This window comes from Sminthopsis crassicaudata, chromosome 1, assembly GCF_048593235.1.
Source record: "Sminthopsis crassicaudata isolate SCR6 chromosome 1, ASM4859323v1, whole genome shotgun sequence".
NCBI lineage: Eukaryota > Metazoa > Chordata > Mammalia > Dasyuromorphia > Dasyuridae > Sminthopsis > Sminthopsis crassicaudata.
This window is the reverse complement of record NC_133617.1, coordinates 268201216-268216106: the sequence shown is the minus strand read 5'-3', so window position 1 is coordinate 268216106 and position 14891 is coordinate 268201216. Positions and strand designations below refer to the sequence as shown.

At 35.0% G+C, this 14891-nt stretch overlaps 1 long non-coding RNA gene across 4 annotated transcripts in view; it reads right to left on the bottom strand.

Moving 5' to 3' along the window:
* Positions 1-14891, bottom strand: part of LOC141549323 (uncharacterized) — a 100410-nt gene that overhangs the window by 74845 nt on the left and 10674 nt on the right. For all 4 annotated transcript variants that reach the window (XR_012484325.1, XR_012484328.1, XR_012484326.1 and 1 more), the window contains exons 3-4: positions 6297-6578; positions 663-915 (exon numbers count right to left, since the gene is read on the bottom strand). This is a non-coding gene — a long non-coding RNA (uncharacterized LOC141549323). The remainder of the gene's footprint in view (positions 1-662; positions 916-6296; positions 6579-14891) is intronic.

Below are 14891 nucleotides of genomic sequence, written 5' to 3'. Positions count from 1 at the left end.
CCCAAAGATATACAAAAAAAGGGGGAAAGGACCTATTTATACAAAAATAGCAGCTCTTTTTGTGATGACAGAATCAAAAATCAACAAGATGCTCATCAATTGGGGAATAATTAAACAAGCCGTGATACATAATTGTAATGGACTATTATGGAGCTACAAAAAAAAAAAAAAGGGCCAAGCAGAATGATTTCAGAAAAAACTGTGAAGATTTACATGCACTGAATATACAGTGAACAGAACCAGTAGAACAGTAACAACAATATTGCATAATGAAAAACTGTGAACAACTAAGTTACTCTCAGCAATACAATGATCCAAGACAATACCAAAGGATTAATGCTGAAGCATACTATCTGCCTCAGAGAAAAAACTAATATTTCACTTCTTTTTTCAATTCTTTTATTAGAGTCTTCTCATACAAAATGACTAATATGGAAATGTTTCCTATACTTGCATTTGTATAATCTGATTGCTTCCTATCTCAAGGATTGGGGAAGGGAGGAATAGACAGAAGGCTAAATTTTGGAACTCAAAACTAATAAAAATGTTAAGAAATTAAAGGGGAAAAAAAGATAATTCCTATCCTCAAGCAACTTATATTCTAATGGGGGAATATAATACATAAAAGGAACTTGAAATAGGGGAGGGGATAATGAAGTTACCTTCAGGAGTCGGAATGATATGTTGCTGGTCTAAGCATCCTCCTTAAATGGAGGTTCTGCTACAAGCCATTCAGTCAAGAGAGACTCTAGGGGTGGAAGGCAGTTCCAGCTTGTGAATTCCAAGACTGGAATGAGCTTACAGGAAGACAAAGTATCTGGATCATAGTAGAAAAGGTCCAGTGTGCATCTTGAGAAGGAATGAAACATGAAGAAAAATGGACTCCTTCAAAAGGTTGCAGAAAGTCTGTGAGTGCTGGAAAGGAACAAGAGCAGTTATTTTGTATTGTAGTTGCAATTAGAGCAGCTGTAGGAGAAAATAAGTTGCCATTAGAGAGAAAGTCCCTGGAAAGATCTTGCCTAGTATGTGAACTATATCCAGTGAAGGTATATGGCTACCAACTTTGCAAGAAAGGGAACACCAACGAGACTATATTATACTAGCAGTGACAAGTTAGTGTATTCTAATCATGTTATAATTCTTTATCATTGCATTCCTTTTTCTTTGTGGAAATAAACTACCGGTTCTAAACGGGAAAAAAATGTTTCCATGACATGCTTGAAATGTGTTACTTGGACAGTAATAGTAAAGGCAGAATATTGATATGATAGCAGAACATGGATTTCAGTTCTGCCATCACTTGGTATGGCATTCTTTTCTGCCTTCCACTCTTGTTGATACTGGTTGGGTCTTCCTGGATTTCTTAACCCACATGAAATTTTACTGACTTTCTGGGAACATTCCCTTCTACCAGGAATAGGGAGATTATAAAAGGCCAGAGCCTCTTTCATATCACTGGGCCCTACAAATCCTAGAAGTATGGTCCTCCCTCCAACAGGCATTAACATGACCTTGAGAAGAGAAATTCTGTTTCCAAAAATTTGTTCACTTCAAATTTGTTCACTAATTCACTTCAGCAGCAAAGGCTACCAACCTAAGAGAAGATTAGAATTTCCTTGAAACCCTTCTATGTCTAAGTTCTGTTAACAGAAGCTTTCCTCCCCGAAGTTGGTCTCCCATGCAACATTGGGTATCATTTCATTTCTCTGTGTATTTCAATGTCTTCCACTACAAAATTGAGGAGAGGCTTAAACTAGGGGTTGATGCAAAGGTTCATAGATCTAAAATATTTTTCCCAATAATATTTTATTTTTCCAAATACATGTAAAGGTAGTTTTCAACATTCATTTTTGTAAGACACTGTGTTCCAAAATTTTCTCTCTCCTTCCCTTCCCTCCCTCCCTCCCTAAGATAACAAGCAATCTGATATAGGGTAAACATGTTCAATCCTTTTAAACATATTTGTCATGTTGTACAAGTCAAATCAGACCAAAAAGGAAAGAAAACCATGAGACAGAAAAAGCAAACAAAGAAGGTAAAAATTGTATACTTTGATTCACATTCAGTCTCCATAATTGTCTCTCTGGATCAAGATGGCATTTTCCATTAAAAGACTATGGGAATCATTATATTTAACTCCAACCAAAATATGTACTGGTGACTTGGCATAATGTGTAAACACATTTTCTGTAGGCTGAATAAATGCTTCACATTCATATGTATTATTATTTTAAAGGTGTTAAATTCAATTAATAAACCAGATTCATTCAGAAAAAAAGGCTATGGGAATTATCTTAAATTACTGCATTTCTGAGAAGAGTCAAGTCTATTATAGTTGATTATCACATATGTTATTGTATACAATGTTCTAGTTCTGCTTACTTCATTCAGCATCAGTTCATGTGAGTATAGAATAATATTATTTCATTGCATTCATATATCATAACTTATTCAGCCATTCCCTAATTGATGGGCATTCACTTAATTTCCAATCCCTTGCCACTCAAAAAAGAGCTGCTACAAAAATTTTCTCTCTTTTATGAGATCTCTTTGGGATAGACACCCAGTAGTGATGTTGTTGGATTGATGCATGTGCACAGTTTTATAGTCCTTTGGGTATAGTTCACAACTTTACCAACAATACATTAGTGTCCCAATTTTCCCACACAATTATCTTTTAATATTATCTTCATCAATCTGAGAGTTATGAAATGGTACCTCAGAGTTGTCTTAATTTGCATTTCTCTAATCAACAGTGATTCCAAGCAATTTTTTTATATAACGATAAATGGCCTTAATTTATTCATCTGAAAATTGTTCATATCCTTGACCATTTATCAATTTTGGGATAATTTATATTTTTATAAATTTGACTCAAGTCTTTATCAGGAATATGGGCTGTAAAAGTTGTTTCCCAGTTTTCTGTTTCCAAATCAAAAAATCTATGGTGAAATACAAGAATACCTAATCCATTACCCCATGTTAAAGATAAGATAACTGATTCCCAGAGAATGGAAGAACTGAGATTTGAACTTGGATAGAACACCAGGCCTAGAGTCAGATTCATCTTACTGAGTTCAAATTCGGCCTCAGACACTAGCTGTGTGACTCTGGGCAAGTCACTTAACTCTGTTTGCCTCAGTTTCCTCATCTATAAAAATGGCTGGAAGAGAAAATGGTAAACCATTCCAGTCTGTATCTCTTCCAAGAAAACCCCAAATGGGATCACAAAAAGTCAGCTACAACTGAATAACAATTTAGAACTTAAGCACTCTTTCGGCAGAACTTTTCTGATTTCAGCTCTTAATCTGTGACTCTGAGATTTGGTAATTGAGGCATTACTATATTTGACAGTACATATAAATTTTAGCAGGTGTCTAACATCTGGAAATTTGCAACAATATACCCAAAACAATGAAGCTGCTTTGAGGAGAACTCCATTACTGAGGGGGTCCCCTTTGTTATGCTCTTGTTTCTCTCTTTGTTCCCTAGTTCTACACATAATGAATGACATCCCTCAGCCTAATGAAAATCGGTGACCTGAGCAGAGTTTCTTTTTCTCTCTAAGCTCATTACCTGACCAGTTCGGTACCTTCCTTGGATACACATGGGGAGGAGAGAAAGTAATTAAATGCTTTGCTTAAATGGCTTTTTTTTTTTTTTTTGTCCAGGGATATTGCGACCTTCTTTGACTCCCTTCCAGAAATTGCCACTCGGCAGGCCATTGCATGTGTCAATGGATGAGGGAAGAAAACCAATAATAAAGCAAGCAAGTCAATAGGAATAAAGCCCAAAGAGAGTGAATGCTGCCCCCCTCCAGAAGATAATCCCTAAAGTGGATAATCTGCTGGTGTATAAAGGGGAGCTATTAAAATGTTCTGAGGATCAGTGCTGGGGTCTGTGTTAACTATGTTGCCACTGTGTCATGCAGATTTGACATATGTGCTTCATGTATGCACATATTCTAACAAACTGGTTGCAGACATTTGTATTAGAAATGGTTCTTCCAAGGATTACAAGCCTTAGTCCTTGTTGTTGTTGTTGTTTGTTGTTATTGTGATAACCCACTGTTGGATTGATTGTGACCACCTCTAATCAGTGGTGATATTGAGTGTTCTGCTGCATCCTAGAACAATTATTTCTCCTTCTAGCATTTATTATGTGTGAGGGAGCTGACATCATCACAGATAGCTTCTGTCAGCTTCGGGGGAAATACACAGATGGGATATCTCTCTCGGACACCACCAATGCAGAGAGTAGATAAATCAATAATCACCTCATGCAAACAGTCAGAATGTAGATTCCCAAAGAAATCAGTACCTTGCACCAAAAAAAAAAAAAAAAAAAAAAAAACAATAAAAGAGAAGGCTAGAAACCACCAAGGGCAGAATAATACTTTCAAAATCTGAAATAATAAGCTCAAAAAGAGTTAAGTCCAGCATGAGGAAAGATAAAGGAAGGGAAGGGAATAGAAAGGAAGGAAGGAAAAAGAAGGGAAAGGAAGGGGAGAGAAGAAGTAATTATAACATGTATATAGTACTTTAAGGTTTGCAAAGCACTTTATACATGCAATCTCATTTGATCTATGAAATTCTATAAGACAGAGGTTACAAGAGGTTAACCAATTTGGCTAGAATGTAGATTACAGGAAAAAAAAAGAAATGTATAATTGTATTAAGACAGATTATGAAAGTCATTAAAAGATAAACAGAAGTTTATATGTTATCCTAGATGTGTGCCATTGGATGTATTGAGTAGGGAAGGACATGGTTAAATCTATACTTAAGAAAAATAATGTTGGTAGCTACATTAACATGAATTGGAAAGGGAATAAACTTGAGGTACAAAAAGCAATTAAAAGAACATTATAGGGGGCAGCTAGGTGGTGTAGTGGATAGATCACCAGCCCTGAAGTCAGGAGGACCTGAGTTCAAATCTGGTCTCAGACACTTAACACTTCCTAGCTCTGTGAATCTGAGCAAGTCACCCAATCTCAGTTGCCTCAGGGGAAAAAAAAAGACATAATAATCTGAGAAGTGATGATGAACTAAATTAAGGTGATAACCTTGTTAAAAGTTCAAGACTCAATCTAGCTAAGATGAAAAAGTCTTATTACTCACAAAATTTGGGATTTAATTTTTTAAAAAAAGAATGTCAAAAATTATCTTTATATGTAATTGGGGAAAAATATAAAACAGATAAAAATAATTTTCAAAAGATTCAAAAACTAAATTATTCATAATACTAATCTCAGAAATACTTGACCAGTTTAACTGTAAAACTAGTATTCATATGTCATGTGAGAAATTAGTTAAACCATTTAATAAAATATGAAGAGAGTTGTGATTGACCCTGGTGGAAGAAGAAGCTGATTTTTTTCTTGTTTGTTCTTTAAGATATAAAAACTAACAAAAGAGGAGGTAGGACCTATTTTTACAAAAAAAAATGTTTGCAACAATTCTTTTTGTGGTGGCAAAGAGTTGGAGACTGAAGGAATACCCATCAATTGTGGAATGGATATTGTTCGAGATATGGTATACAGATGTAATAGAAAACAATTGTTCTATAAGAAATGACAATTAGGCAGATTTCACAAAAACTTGAAAATATTTACCTGAACTGAGGCTGAGTGAAGTGAGCAAAATCAGGAGAATATTGCACAGAGTAACAGCAATATTGTACCATGATCAACTGTGAATGACTTTACTATTCTCAGAAATACTCCAAGGCAGTTCCAAAGGACATATGATGAAAAATGCTATCCACTTCCAGATAAAAAGAACTGATGGAGTCTGAATGAAGATCAAAGCATACTATTTTTCACTTTTTTTCCATTTTTTCCCTTTTGATATTTCTTCTTTCACAACATGACTAATATGGAAATATATTTTATAGGGTAGCAAGATGGCTCAGGGGAAAGAGCAGGTAGTCAGGAAGATCTTAGTTCAAATAAAGCCTCAAACACTTAATACTTTCTAGCTGTGTAACCCTGGGCAAGTCACTTAACCCTAATTGCCTTGCAAAAAAGGGTACAATACTTAGATAAAAATAATTTTAAAAGATTTAAAAACTAAATCATCCATAATACTAATCTCAGAAATACTTGACCAATTCAATTATAAACTAATATTCACATGTCCTTCTTGATCTCTAAACTTACTTTTTGCACTAAAAAAAATCTGTGACTTGGCCTTTTCTTTCCCTAACATACTTATTATGTACTTATTTCTTGTCACAAGATGTTACAAACTAGTCTAGTTATTGATTGTATTTCAGCAAATATCCACTGGCATTACCTACTGGGAACTGGTAAAGAGAGTAAATGATTCTAAATAGCAGGCAGCAGGTATGGCATCACCCAAGTGGCTCTGAGGTTGACATTTTTCTTGAAACATATCCTGAGGGAGTCTGGCTCCAAAAGGTGAGGAGAAGAATCTCTCACAGGTAAGATGGGGTCCAAACATCAGGAGATAAAATCCTTAATGAATGGCAGCGGGGTGTTCTGGCTCAGGTCTTAGGATTCGATTTAGGAGACAGATCCTATTATCTTCTCTGGCCCTGGGCTCCAAGTTCCTCTTCTGCAAAAGGACAAGATGATCTCTGAAATTTGTTTCAACTTGACTAGTCTATGAGTGTCTGTATCAGAGTATGATGAGTGAGAATAGGATGAGAAAATCAATCTCTTCCCTACTAAAAGCAGTGAACATCAATGCTGGCTAAAATCATACAGGGGAGTTAATGTAATACTTCCTGTCTTCTCTTAGCCTCTTTTCATCATTATGTGCTACAAAGTCAGAGACTGAGGAAGAGAAATTCAGGGATTCTTCTTATGGCAGTGTAGATAATGATCAGATTGGGGAAGTAGAGAGATTTAAGAATAAAAGGATTACAAGTTTGGTGATATGGTCAAAGGTATCCAGGCCTATAGAGAAAAATGTGAGTAATATTCTCTAGATCATAGGTTCACAGGCCCTTTTGGCAGTTTGGTTTTTAAAAATTAGACTTCAGAATAAAACTTTAAAATGAATAAATTAAATATATAGGCTTACCAAAGAAACCAATTATGTTGAAATACAGTTATCAAAATATATTTAAAAAAAAAAAAACAAGTTCAGAGCCCCCAGGTTAAACCTCCCTTTGGATTGTCTATATTTAAAAACATTATGCAGAAAATATTAAAAATGCAGATTAATCAATCAACTAATCTATAAATAAACATTTATTAAGTTCCTACTATATACCAGACATTGTACTAGGTGTTGGGATATAAAAACAGGCAAAAGATAGGCTCTACCTTTAATTTTCTTATAATCTAGTTGGGGAGACAACATGCAAACAAATATATACAAAGTAAGGATATAGGATAAACAGAAAGTAATTAACAGAAAGGAAACTTAAATTAAGAAAGGTTAAGGAAAACCTTTGCTCTAAGAAAGAATTTTATTTAGGATTTAAAAGAAGCTAACCAAGGAGGAAGAGCATTTCAGGCATGGCCTTCAGTTAGAGAAAATACCTGGAGCTGATCAAGGGAGTGTTTTGTTCGTGAGCAACCAGGAGGCTAGAATCACTGGACTGAAGAGTATGTGTCAGAAAGTAAGGTACAAGAACCTGGGAAGGTCAGAAGGGGCTAGGTTCTGAATGACTTTGAATGCTAAACAGAGTATTTTGTGTTTCACTGATTATTGAATGGAACAGTGACATAGTCACTGCACTTTAGGAAATCACTTCAGCAGCTCAATGGATAATGGATAGGGGTGAGGAAAGACTTGAGGCAGGCAGATTTACCATTCAGCTATTACAATAATCTAGGCAATAGTCTAGTGGGGGCAGTGTCAGAAGAGAGAAAGGGACATATTTGAGTGATGTTGAAAAGATGAAATCGATGGACCTTAGCAAAAAGGATATGAGCTTGGATATGAGAGATCAGAGACATGGGTGACTCCTAGGTTATAAGCCTGAGGATTTAGGAGGATGGTATGGCCCTTTATAGTAATAGGAAAGGTAGGGGTAAGGGAGGGTTTAGGGAGAAAAACAGTGAGTATTGTTTTGGAAATACTGAGTTTAAGATGTCTGTTGGAATCCAGTTCTAAATGTCTGAGAGGCAGTTGGAGATGCAAGACTGAAAGACGACAGTTTCCAGGCAGGGCAGGTAAATTTGAGAATCATTAATAATAATGATGATAATTAAAGCCATGAAAGATGATGAGATCAGGAAGTGAATAAAAGAGAGGGAGAAGAAAATAGGGTCAAGAACAGAATCCTAAAGAATATCTATGGTTAGGGGCCCTGATCTGAAAGATCCAGGAAAAGAGCAGAAATGGAGCAGTTAAATTAAATTTAAAAGTTAATTTTAAGTTAACTTTAAATTTAAAAGTCAAGTTAAATTTAAAAAAAAATTTAAAGCATGGTCCCTCCCCCCCTTTTTTAGAGAGAGCTAGGTGCTACAGATTCATCAGTGCATTTCTGCATGGATCTCTTTCACCTGGTAAAGTCTATGGATGCCCCACCATTCCCAGAATAATATTTTCACATGCATAAAATAAAATACAAAATTACAAAGAAAACTAGCCACATTGAAATATAGGTATAATGTTTTTCCCCACTCAAGTTTAAAGGACCCCAGAAATCTATCCATAGATCCAAATTTATGAATCCCTTTATCTGGTGAAGGCATTCATCTTTTTCACAGCATTGTACTATGAACTAAGGAGATAGAGAAGCATTTGAAATAGTCCCTGCTCTCAGGTTACTTTCCATCTAATTGAGCACATGAGTTATACATGAAAAATAAAGATTGAGAGCAATGCAAGAGAGAAGGTGGACTAGACTATTTGTCCAAATTCCTTCAAAAAGTCCAGACAACAGATCTAAAAATATAGAGCTGGCATTATTGTAACAAAAAAAGAGACTAACTAAAAATAGAAATACCTTCCCACTTTTCTATCCTTTAATCAGGTTAACTTAGATAAGTAGACAATCTTTTATGGAGTAGAAGAGAAGAGAGAAAATAATGTTAGTAACTGAAAAAAAAAAAGTTCTAACATTTCCAAATTTTCCAAGCCTATCTATCTAGAGACAAGACAATATTTTATAGGTACTAAGAAATATTTTAAATTAGGAAAGGGATTTCTTGAGCCTTCAGTTGCACACCTTGAAGATTCTTTCCAATATAAAATGGATCTGAGATAATGACTTTGACAATATGATTAAGCAAAGAGCTACATTTTGAAAGCAATGAAGGTTAGTTAATAAACAACTAAAAAAGCTTAAAATTATCACTCAAAGTGGGGAGTTCCTAACCTTTTTAGGGGATCATGACCCTTTAGCAGTTTCATAAAACTTACAGATCATTTCTCTTCAGAATAATGGTTTTTAAAATGAATACAATAAAATATATAGAATTGCAAAGGAAACTGAAGTTTAATGAAAATAACAATGTAATTTTTCTCATCCAAGTTCACAGACTTCCTAAATACAGACCCCTTAACCTGTCAACATATTCTTTTCCCCCCTACCCTTCAATGTCATGGTGGATTTTTATGTTGAAAATCTGGAAACTTGGGACCTTTGTTCCTCTTGCTATAATCAATCTCATCACCATCCACCACTGAGCATCATTAACCTCAAGTTTCCTAAAATCAGACTTGTTCTTCTATAAGAAAAGTATTAAAATGAAAAGAGAAAAAAAAAACCTAAATGTCAATGAAGCATTTTGCATACATGAAATGCTATGTAATCTTAGTTCCTTGTACTTAAATAAATAATGGCTCACTTTTTAAAACAATTCTTATGTCATCATTCCTTCACATTTATTGAATAAAAGACATGATGCAGACTGCATGCCAAACAAAGAAGTAATGCCTCCACCCATTAAATTAACAAAATATGTATACAGTTAATATTGTGATAGACCTTTTTTAAGTAATAAATTGAGCTGCAGAAATATTATATACAATAATCTGAAGCAGTCAGAAATTAAATGTAAAAAGATCCCAAAAAAAGCAAAAAGACCTTTTAAAAACCTCTCCTTAGTAGTTATGAAGTAGTCTTATTACCAAGTCACTGGTTTGTATAACATTAGGTATAGTCATTAAACCTGTGATTTCATTGGTATAGGGAATTCCCAGGGGAGAAAAGTCTTTACCATTTCAAGTTGGTATCTGTCTTGCAATTTGTAATCTTAGAGAACTGCCTAAAATCATCAAGATGTTAACTGACTTGTCCAGTCAGACAGCTAGTATATGTCAGAGGCAGGATCTGAATCATACTAACAAATTGGAACTTCCAAAAAAAAAAAGCTGACCAAATTTTTTTCCTTTTAGATTCTAGGGGTACTCCTGGTAGTTTGGGGGTGCCTTTCTCTAATACTATGAGCTCAAACACTATTGTAGTATATCTCTCTATTACTAATTAATGAATTGGGGGATATCTACTCCAAGTATATAAAAACATCTCCCCTCAGACAGGATGGATGAGCACAATTTGTTCCAACAATCATGAAGGTGACTGAAGCAAGCATTGTAGAGTATTCATATATTGAAAATGTCAAAGTCATCTACCGCTTCCCATGGACCATTGCCAATCATCTTGACTTTTGTCTTGTCACTGGATTTCAATGACTGAAAGAGTGAAGTTGATGATTTTTCACAACTCTGCCTGACTTACATCCAATTTCACAGGCAAGTCAAGACATTACCCTCATGATATTACTGGTCCTTTTAGAAAACAATGAAGGAACAACAGTTACCAATCCAGGAACAGTCCTAACTACCTAACACCATGAAGACTTGTGAAAATTGAACTTGGTCACTTATCTTTATATTATTATTTATTAAGCACTAGCTGCTATAAGTGAAATCCTATAGCAAACATACAAACAGTATGGCTCCTGCTTTCTTGAAGGTAATCAATGAATTACAATATAACAAAACTGAATGGTACCTTAGACACTTATTTCATCATAAAATTAAAACAATGGCCCAGGGCAGCTAGGTGGCACAGTGAATAGAGCACCAGCCCTGAAGTCAGGAGGACCTGAGTTCAAATCATATCTCAGACACTTAACACTTCTTAGCTATGTGACTCTAGGTAAGTTGCCTAGCAATTGCCTCAGAAAAAAAAAAAAAAAAAACCAGTGGGACCCAGTAGATAAATATTCTACCTGAAGCCAGTAAGACTCACTTTCTGAGTTCAAATGTGACTTCAGATATTTATTAGCTGTGTGATTCCAGGCAAGTCACTTGCCTCTTTTTGCCTCAGTTCCTCATCTGTAAACTGAGCTGGAAAAGGAAATGGCAAACCACTTTAGTGTCTTTGCCAAGAAAACACCAAATATGATTAAAAAGAAATGGATGCAACTGAAACAACCAAACACAAAATTCATAACATTAACAGATTTAGCTCTAAAAAGGATCCAACCCCCTCTTAGTTTACTGAAAGGAAAAATTAAAATTCATAAAAAGGGAAATAATTCTGTTTTAGGTTATGCAGAATTGCTATTCAAATCCAAGTTCTATAACATTAAATCCAGTGCTCTTTCCCTTTCTCATGCAAACTTATGGAACTATTGAAGAAGGGGGAAAAGAAACCACTAGATTTGGAATCAGAAAATTAATTCAAATGCCATTTCCCTTATTTAGTAACTGTGTAAATTCCATTTTTTCCCACATGGCAAGAACAGTAGTTTTGAGTTGGCCATGATGCTAACAAATAGTGACTTTGTTGCTGATGGGTATGGTGAATAATAATAATAATTTTTAAAAGTACATTGAACAAAGATGAAGCCTGAATCTGCCTTTCTCCTCATCCTTTTGGTCCTGCCCTAAGGTTTATCTGAATACCTATCAGGAACGCTAATGGAAACTGAGGAGAGCTTCCTTGCCCCAGGCTCCATATAGTTACTGGAGAGTTTTATTAGATAGAATCTTTGAAATAAGTTTGGGTGTATATGGAGTGACAATTGGGGCTTTAATAGAAGTTAAAATGAATTTTTTAAACCGAGAGTTGAAAATTGACTTGAGCCAGGAACCTTGAGTCCACACTAGAAGAAAAACAATCAAAATAATAGCATTAATCTTAGCCTAGGGGCTTCTTCTGGCTTTTGCTTATTTTCTGAGTGGATATGGTGGCTCATCCCAATCAACTATGTACTAAAAGACTTTTAGGCCTCCCTTTCCAGAGAAGGGTTTACCAGCTTCTTTCTATTCCTATGGCAATCAAGAACAGCTGAATACATACAGATAAGTGGAAGCAATTAGCAGAGAAAAGTATGGTAATATCACCAAAACATATAGCCACCTTTGTAGTATTAAGTTGCCTTAATAGCACATACATCCTAGTTATAAATACACACACACTCACACTTCATACATGAACCATTACTCTATACCTTCCTGGCAAGTGTGTCCCTTCAAATAGTTTCCTTGGTCACATTTCTCCTATGTATGTGATGTGTGTTCCTATGCATGCTATCTATGTGTGTGCCCTTATTCACTAGTGGTGTGGCAATCTGTGGAAGCATATACATAGTATGTTCGTTAGGAGATTATTCCTTGTCATTTAATTTTTACACTGTTTAATTAAATGTCTTTGGTGCTAAAATCATGTTATCTGATTAGCTAGTGAAAAATAAACACATCTGTGGAAATTTTTGAACCATATATTTGAGGATGTGCTAACCCATTTGTTTTAGATCAACCTGAAATGAATGCCTAGATCAGTTGCTCAACACTATTTTGAGAGAATCTGTAAAATCATCTCAATAAACTTGTTCAATGTTGAGTATTGCTGGAAAATAGTATTTGAATCTTAATGAGAAAAGAAAAAAAGCTAAAGTTATTTCAGTTTTGTGTTTTAGAAAAAAAGTATTTTATTCCTGACAATCTCTAGATCAACTCCTTAAAATTCTAAAGTTCAGTAGTGCCTAACTCCTGGGTTACCCCACAAAGAGAGAAAGAATGGGTCCTCTATGTCTTCTGTGAATACAACTTTCAAGCTTATCTAATAATGTCATCTTGTATTTCCCAGACTGTGGCTGTGGCTGCTACTTCTGCACTTGGATCTGTCACCAATACTACCCAATTCACACTGGTTAGCTTGCTCTTCCTGTCATTCCCAGACTCCTGCATTGTTCATAGATACTCATCTTGGACTTTCAGAAGACCTCATTTCCTCTGCTCCTTCCCCTCCTCTGCTGATTCAAAAGGATTAACTGTTTCATTTAGATTATCTCTATAAAATGGATGATTTAAAAAAAATTCTATATATCATTAACAACAATGTTCTTACTGAGCAACATAAAAATAAAGACTGGGTGTTTTGAGAATAGCAATAATAATAATAACACAGCACTTTGGAATTTAAAAAAATTTTCACCAAAACAATATATTAAGGAGGTAGCACATGTATCCTACAGAGGAGGACACTAAGACAGTGTATAAAAAACAGTGATTCAGGATTCAAATTCATGTCCTGCTTTGAAGACAAGTGCTCTTTTCACCACAGTAGGAGGTTCATAGTATCAAAGATTTAGAACTAGAAGAAACTTTAAAAGTCATCTAGTTCATTCCCTTCATTTTAAAGTTTAAAAAAAAAAAGCTGTGGTCCAGGGAGGTTAAATAATTTGCCCAAGATCACACAGGTATTGAATATCTTATCTAAGATTCAAACCTAGGTCATCTGACTCAAGAATTAGAGTTCTTTCCACTATATCATGAGACTAGGAGAGTTGTTAAAACTGAAAAAAGCTACAAAAATAGCATGTAGGCTGTGTTTAAACAAAACCAAAAAATGACTAGGAGAAGAGGGAGCTACATCACCCAGTTAAAACCTGTGGTAGGCATAAAAAACAAAACTAAGTTATTTTTTTCTTGAATCTAATTTCTCTTTTTCACTTATTTCAATCAAACCAGCTTTGATAACACTGCTTAAATTGAGATACTATTGAGAAACATTCATTTTTTAAAAATTTGGGTTCTGGTTAGCAGCCTTCTGCTTTCTTTGAGGAGTAAATTGTCATCATAGTTGGGGTGTCAGCCTATTCTTTATTCTCTAAATAATTCTGAGGAAGGTTTCCTGTGCCTAAGAGAAATGGTATTTGTGTTCCATTGGGCAGACACCTGCACATTTGTGCTGGTATTTAGATTACATAGCACAGACCTCCCTTTTTCCCTCTCTGAATTCTAGCCATTTTCTGACAATGCAGATGGCAGATCAGTAATGGTTAGACAGGTTAGCTCACGATCTCAAAGTGGAGCTCCACAATAGCTCCATGCCCCTAACACACCTATTCTTCAGGATCATTTTCAAAGTGTTGGCAATCTTTATTCCAACCTCCTCCAGAGATGAGAAGACTTCTAAAAATTGTTCTTTGGGGTCCTACCTTTATTTTTATCAGTCCTTTTATGCAGAGAATACAACAAAAACACAGAACTTCTGACTGGAAAAAACACTAACAATAGGAGGAAATTATGGAGACAATATGATTTTTTTGAACTGTCAGGAGTGGTGTAGACTTTAGTTTTTGTGAATAAGTGATTTCAGGCCTCTTCCCTCCTAACCACCCCTGACCCCACTCCAATAATAATAGTCATAATAGAGAATGGAGAAAAACTCAAAACTATAGCTGATTTCAAAAATAATAAATTAATGAAAAGTATGAGTTTCTTTTTATCTAATAAAGTTTGCATCTCAATTTTCCATCTTCTCAGAAAACATTTTCCTTTACTCCTTTTATCACTACCTCTCTATTTCTATTGATTTATTCACTTGGTTAACACAAAGGTACATTTGTGTAAGTACTTCTACGATCATTCCATGTGAAACAAAGTTATACTGATAGTTCTACTGTAGCTAATGTGATTTTAAAGTGAATTTAGTACTACAGGGAAAAT